The sequence below is a fragment of the Dama dama genome, chromosome 7 (genome assembly GCF_033118175.1).
Source record: "Dama dama isolate Ldn47 chromosome 7, ASM3311817v1, whole genome shotgun sequence".
In the NCBI taxonomy this organism is placed as follows: domain Eukaryota; kingdom Metazoa; phylum Chordata; class Mammalia; order Artiodactyla; family Cervidae; genus Dama; species Dama dama.
The window spans coordinates 12,093,930-12,101,544 of NC_083687.1; the positions used below are offsets into that span (position 1 = coordinate 12,093,930).

The 7,615-nt window shown below is 44.0% G+C and overlaps 1 long non-coding RNA gene across 1 annotated transcript; it reads left to right on the top strand.

The window, feature by feature from the left end:
• The first annotated feature begins 3,268 nt into the window (after positions 1-3,268).
• LOC133059436 (uncharacterized) lies at positions 3,269-4,370 on the top strand. The gene is made up of 3 exons (XR_009693554.1): positions 3,269-3,489; positions 3,776-3,823; positions 4,210-4,370. It is a non-coding gene; the product is annotated as an uncharacterized LOC133059436 (long non-coding RNA).
• The last annotated feature ends 3,245 nt before the right edge of the window (positions 4,371-7,615 follow it).

A 7,615-nucleotide genomic window follows, 5' to 3' on the forward strand; every position in this document is an offset into this window, starting at 1 on the left:
TCCACCCCTCGATTTTCCAGTTTCCCTCCTTAGATGCAGTCAGTATTACTAGTGGATTCTTGTTGTCTTCCAGAAGTGTTAAGGTTCTGTGAATATAAATGTGTGTATTGCTAAATCCAAGGTCATGAAGATTTATCCCTGTGTTTTCTTCTAATAGTTTTATAGTTTAAGCTCTTATGTTCAGGTCTTTGATCCACTTTGAGTTGATTTTTCTATATGGTGTGAGGTAAGGGTCCAACTTCATTCTTTTGCATGTGAATATCCAGTTGCACCACTGTTGAAAAGACTATATTTTTTCCTCAGTGAGTGGTCCTGGCACCCTTGTCAAAAATCAATTGACCATAGATGTATGGGTTTATTTCTGGGTTTTCAGTTCTGTTTTTCTCTCTCTGTGTCTATCTTTATGTTAATAACACACAGTCTTGATTACTGTTGCTTTGTATTAATAGTAAGTTTTGAAACCAGAAATACATCCTCCAACTTTGTTCTTTGTCATACTTATTATGGCTAGGCAGAATCCTTTATAATTCTTTATGAACTTTAGGATCAGCTTATCCATTTTCATAAAAAAGGCAGTTGAAATTTTGACAGGAATTGCATTGAATTTTATAGACACATTTGGGGAGTTTTGGCATCTTAAGAATAATAAGTCTTCCAGTCCATGAACACAGGATGTCTTTCCATTTATTTGGGTCTTTAATTTTTTTTCAGTCATGTTTTGTAGTTTTTAGCATACAAGTCTTGCACTTCTTTGGTTAAATTTACTCCTAAGAATTTTATCCTTTTTGATGCTTTTGTGAACAGAATTGTTTTCTTAATTTCAGTTTCATTTTTGGACTGTTGATTGTTAAGTGTATGAGTTTTGTATATTGATTGCAACTTTGCTGAACTTGTTTATTGGGTCTAATAGACTTTTGGGTGCCAGATCCCTGATTCTTGATTCATGGCTGCTCATGGTGTAGATCACACTTATAGCCTTCCCTGCAGCTTGGTATGACCCAAGGATTAAGTTCTGGCCATCGACTGTGAATGCAAGTGATGTGTGCAGCCTCGTGTTGTGCTGGCAGCTTCTGCTTTCCTACTCCCTTTTGACTGGTATGGACTCAGCCATCGTGATCTGTCTTCAACGATCTGACAGCGGTTTTTGTATTGGGCTGGCCAGAAAGTTCATTTGGGTTTTTCATAACACCTTGCAGAAAAGCCTGAATGAACTTTTGGGCCAACCCAACAGATAGTTTTATGGAACATAGGCACCCTCATTCACTTGTGTATTGTCTATGACTGCTTTCATGCTATAACGGCAGTGTTTATTGTATAAAGACCTTAAGGCCTGCACGGCCTAAAATATTAACTGTCTGGCCCATTACTGAGAAAAGTTTGCTGATGCTTGGCTTAGAGGACCTCTCTATGGTAGGATTTTATGATCCCATCTTTCTGGAATTGGACTTATAGTCACTGGTATTTGAAGCATCATTGTTTGATTTTTGTTGTTTAGTCGTTAAGTCGTGTCTGATTTTATTGCAACCCTGTGGACTGTAGCCTGCCAGGCTCCTCTGTCCATGGAATTTTCCAGGCAAGAATACTGGAGTGGGTTGCCATTTCCTTCTCCAAGGGATCTTTCTGACCCAGGGATCAAATCCATGTCTCCTGCTTGGCAGGCAGATTCTTTACCACTGAGCCACCAGGGAAGCCCGTCTTTGATTTTATTTAAGTGAATTTCTGTCATAGGCTGCAGCTTGCTTACTCTCTTCAGCAAGAGCGCTCCTGGTAGCAAGAGCAGCTCATGAATTGTCATGATCTTTCTGATCCTGAAGAGTAATCTGGGTTTTATTAGACTGATCATTCCTCTCTCCCCCTCTCTCTTTCCTATAATTTGTCTTCCTGTTTTTTAATTCTGTGCTTAGAAGTTTTTTTTTTTTTTACTTCCTCTGCAGCTAGCTTCTGCTCTCCTCCTGTTTATTCTCTTTCTCTCTCTCTTTTTTTTAACAATAGTAAGGTTTTTTTGGTGGTGGTGGGGTGGGGTTGGTGACCAGGGATTGAACCTGGGCTCAGGGCAATGAAAGCACCAAGTCCTAACCACTGGAAAGTGAAAGTCGCTGTCATGTTTGACTCTTTGTAACCCCATGGACTATACAGTCCATGGAATTCTCCAGGCCAGAATACTGGAGTGGGTAGCCTTTCCCTTCTCCAGGGGATCTTCCCAACCCAGGAATTGAGCCAGGGTTTCCTGCATTGCAGGCGGATTCTTTACCAACTGAGCTATCAGGGAAGCCCCCTAACCACTGGACTGCCAGAGAATTCCCCCATTCATCCTTTTTCAAGCCAGCTTCTCCTCTGAGCTCCTTTCTCTGCCGATGCAGTACTTTAAGGTCTGCTCTCTGCCACAAGGTTCTGCATTTTCCCCCCACCATCTCTGTGACAGGATGTAGCTATTTTCAGGCTTATATCTCATCACTCATTTGATTAGAAATGGTCTCTTTTTCAAAAGTGAAGGATATTTTTTTTTTTAAATTGAGTATAATTTACATGCAAAAAAATACTCTAATATTTTTTAAAGTGTCCAGTTTGGTGAATTTTGACAATGTTTGTACCTGTATAGCCACTACTCAAAACAAGGTAGAGAACATTCCATCTTGTGTCTTTTCCCAGTCAATTCCCAGCTCTACTTCCCAGGGGCAACCACTTATTCTGATTTCATCACAGACTAATTTTGCCTGTTCTTGGACGTCACATAATCAAAACCATATATTAGAAAGTGCTCTTTTGTGTCTGATTTTTTTCCCACTCAGTATAGCATCATGATTTTGAGATGTATCCTTGGTGCCTATTTGAAAATAAGATTATTCCTTTTTTTTCGTTTTAAATCACTGAGTGGTATCCTAGTATATGGATAGAGCACAGATTGGTTATGATGAACCTTTGAGTTTTTCCATCTCAAGCACAGTACTTTTTAACTAGAATTTTATTCATGGCCTTTTCCAGCTTTAAGGCATTATCATCTTGACATTGTTAATGGAAAGACTTAAGGTAGGAGAAGGGGATGACAGAAGATGAGATGGTTGGAATGGTTTCACTGACTCGATGGACATCAGTTTGAGCAAGCTTCCGGGGTTGGTGATGGACAGGGAAGCCTGGCGTGCTGCAGTCCATGGGGTTGCAAAGAGTTGGACACGACTGAGCGACTGAACCGAACAATTGTCAATGGTATAATGCAATGTTCCAAAAACTTGAATTCCTTTCTTTTTCAGAAGTCAGAGCTTCTGGTTGTCAATCCTGGCTGCCCACTAGAGTCACCCGGGAAGCCTGTAAAGCCCAACAATCAAGCCACACCTGACACCAATGCAGTGAAGCTCTTTGGAAGTGGGTGGGGCCCAGGGTCCCGAGGCTTTAAAGCCCCCCGTGATTGCGCTGTGTGGCCAGCTGGGGGAGCTCTTGCACGGAGTGGGCGGAAGGCTTGGAATGCTCGCTCATCCCACAGGCTTCCTGCAGGTAAGAGCTCTGAGCTCTTCTGAAATCCGGTGTTTTTTCTCCTCTAGAATTTGAAGGCATTCAGACTTCATCTTCTCTCTAATTGGTCTTGTTTTTTTGAGGGCTTTTCTTTTCCTTCCTGAAGTTTTGCCAAATTCCTTGTTACAAGCTTCCCTTATCTCCGTTACATTCTCTTTTTTCCTCGCTGCCCCCATCCCCACACCTCCACCCCCAATCTCACCTCCCTCTTCTTCCCTCCATCCTCCAACCCTGACGCCAAACATTTTCCCCCTTGAATTTGGTCTAGATCCTCAAGCCTAGAAGAGTGCATCGTAAAGCCTAGGCACCTCTTCAGGTGAGTTCTCCTTTTTGTACGTTTTTCTCTTCAGAAGAGATCATAGCTGTTTTGCTCTTTTACTCATAAATTTACGTTTTGAAATAGGTTATTTTATTATTAAGAAAAGAATTTCTGCGAAGCCTTTGATACCTTTTCCTCTTGACGGAAAAGAAAGTTCCTGGCAAGAAAATGGGAAATGCACCAATTCCCAGTAAAGTGTAATAATAATTATAGGCTTCCAGGTGCTCGGTGAAAACCACAGGTTCTAGATCAAAAACAGTTGCCCTCTCCTTTGGCGGCCAGGACAATTTGGCGGAATTCTGAAGCACTAATGTCCTTCAGCTTGTAGGCTGTTAAACTGCCGGCCTCTTCTCACAGGCGGGACTCCTGGCTTATCTTTCCAGGTCCTGTTCGGTCTTCTCCGGCAGCGTCTTGTCGCTGCTCCGCTGGCCATGAGCCTCACGTCCCCATGCGCTCCTGTCTTCTGGGCGCTTCTGCATGCCCCTGCTTGCAGCTCCGGAGCAGCCGCAGCGACGCCCTTCCCCGCCGCAGCTGTGTCTGCACCGGAGCGGGCAGCGCCTCCAGGCGTGAGCACCCTCCTGGAGGCTGGGGGTCTGGAGCGGTGAGTTTCCCGGGTCAGGAGGACTGGGGAGAGCCCGTGCTGGGCTCGGGCGGGCGGTGGGCACGGCGGCCCCGGGTGCTGGTACTGAGGGGAGTGCGCGGTCTGTGGAGATTTGTTGCTGAAATGTTACCTTGTGTTGATTTAGGTGGTCCAGCTGCAGTATGTAAGAGGGGCTATTTTCCGTCTTTAATGACTGCCCACGTTTACTCTTTTATCTGTGACTTCTTCCTTAGATTGTAGCAAGGCTGCAGAAAGTAAAATGGATGAGACAGATGTAGGAGAGTTTTAAAAACAGTGATAAAACAGTATCTTGCTGGCTTTTTATTGCAAAGCCTTGCGCTGGCAATCTTCAACAGTATTAGTGGTAAAATGCCCCCTTCCCCAAATCTTTTGTTCCAGTTGCCTTGGTTATTATTGAATTTCAAAGCACAGAATTTCACTGTGTGCTTCAAATTAGCATATTTTTATTATTTATCCTGTTTAGTCTACCTGGAAGCTCATTTGGAGAAATCTCAATTTGTATAAGAGGAAACCTTTCCCTGACGCAGTGCATGCTCACACACACTTAATCTACATAGCTTTCTTTAGGAAAGTTGGAACCTCGAGGTATGAAACCCTCCAAGCCCACTTTGGGTGTATTGTGTGTCTCCAGCTGTACCGCATATTCGTGCATTTAATTAGTGACTATGAAATAAACAATGATGGCACAGTGGTTGTAAAAATTATCACACAGCACTGATATAATTTCAACTCTGTCTTTATATGATCACTTAAAGTTTTTACTTTGTGTTTAAAATTTTAAATGGCAGAATTGAGTGTAAACTGCAAGGGGTGTGTGTGTGTATTCTTTGATCAGTGCAAATTTTCATACATAAAATACTTGATTATTTTTAAATTTTGAAATTACTCTTTTTAATAGTTATTTTAAAATTGAAGAGTCAAGAAAAGTGATTATTACTGAAAACAATTTTGTGTATAGGGAAGGGGGTGTTAAAACGATCCACCTGGGGTATGAAATGTGGGCTTCCCAGGTGGCTCAGTGGTAAAGAATCTGCCTGTAATGCAGGAGACCTGGCGTTCGATCCCTGGGTCGGGAAGATCCCTTGGAGAAGGAAATGGCTTCTCACTCCAGGATTCTTGCCTGGAAAATTTCATGGACAGAGGAGTCTGGTGGGCTACAGTCCACAGGGTGGGAAAGAGTTGGACTTGATGGGGGGCTGAGCACTCACAGGGTGTGAAATGGAGCAGTGACCGCCGAGGGAGGAGTCCTGCCAGGAGGCCTGTGGCTCCAGGTCTTCTGTTCTGACTTTGCCTCTTGGATGGCTGAGTTTCACCTTTGAGTTTTTTCTGAGGAAGGCTTCTGAGAACAATATTCCTCGTTTTGCTTGTTCAGAACTGTTTGGACTGAGTATAAATGCCTTGGTAATGTTTGCTTTTTCCTGCATTTTGAAGCCTTACTGGCTCAGGATATGGACAAGTGTTCTTGACCTTCCCTGATCGATAGAATTTGACTAGAACCCAGACAAGAAATTCAGGCAAGGCTTTACTGGGGCCCCTACTGAAGCAGGGATGCTGGGCAAGCGAGAACAAACAGGCTCCCTTGCTTGCTTGCTTCTTGAGCAGGCACAAGCTTGTTCTTCTTATGGGATGAGGGTAACGGTGTGTCCAGGACTTGGGCTGGAGGGGTGGTTTAGGTGATTTGCCCACCCCTTTGGTGGTGCAGGGGGCATGTGAAATACCCTGCTTTTGGTCCCAACACCCTGTTTTTGCTTCAGGCTCTTCAAAAGTGGCAGTTGGGTATTTTGATCTCTTTTGTCCAGCATTTGCCCCAACTATGCATACCCAGAGTTATTTTTAAGTCCCATATAATTTCTTTGTATTTCGTTCCTGGAGACGAGGTGTGTCCTGGTGCAAGCATTGCAGCAAAAGGATCCCAGGCCCCAGCTGTCTCAATGCCCCCTGAGAGGCTCCCTATTCTTAAGGGGTAAAGGGCTGAAGGTCTCATCTTCTGAAACTGCTTCTTGCTGGACAGGGGCAGCAGACCCTAGCCTACCCAAGAGGTGTAGAAGTCTCTTGCTGATTGTTCCAAGGACCCACAGGGACCTGGGCCACTCTCTGCTGGAATGGGTTGAACTCCTTGAGCCATCATGAGCCTTACTTCCAACTGTTGGAGCCTAAAAGACCCAAACTTAAACAAAAGGACCAGAAAGGAGAACAACAGTAGCCTTTAAAGGGCCTCGGAAGGGAAGGAGCCAGGTTAACTTTGGGAGTGCTTCCTTAACTGTTGACCAGACAGGGGAGGAGATGTCACCCCTGCCAAGAAGCCATTCTGCTTGGGTATATATTTTTGTTAATCTCAGGGTTAAAGTTGAACATGTTTCTCTATTTTTAGAATAGAGGGTCTGGACCAGTTGGTTCCAGGTTTCCTTCTTGGCCCAAAAAGTCTTAGTCCCAGGTTTACAACACTAGGGAAGACATCGGAGTACTGTTGTAAACCTGTGACCAAGTCTATGACTGAGAAGAAAAGGGTTATAAGAAAATGAAAACCTCCTGCCAAAACGTTTTTTTATATCTTGTAGGAGGCAAGAGAACAAACTGGAGAACCGATTTTCAGTTTCCCTGTCCATTCTGAAGAGCAAGCACTGGTGGTTGATTGTCTGCTGAAGCCAGGTGACTTGTTGAATTTTTCCAACAGTGGCTTCTGCCTGGAACGAGGTCTTGACATATGCAACGAGCAGTACTGGCAATGGCCATATCCCTCCTTGTTCTGTCAATAGATACTCGAAGGTCAATTTCCTTTTGGTGCCCACGGCAGTGAATGACTGTTACTCATTGAAGATTTTGAGTCACGTCTTTGAGATGTCAAATCTTAGCCCCGTATATTTAATTAACTTCTTTCTGACTATGCTGGGTCTTTGTTGCCATGCTCAGGCTTTCTCTAGTTGCGGTGAGTGGGGCTTCTCTCCAGTCGCAGAGGGTGGGCTTCTGTTGTGGAGCACTGGCTGTAGGCTAGCAGGCTCAGTAGCTGCAGCACATAAGCTTAGTTGCCGCATGGCAATGTAGAATCTTCCTGAACCAGGGATTGAACCACTGTCCCCTACACTGGTAGGTGGATTCTTAGCCACTGGATCACTAGAGAGGTCCCTTAGCCCCATACTTTACAGGGAAATTTTTTTTGCATTTAAAAG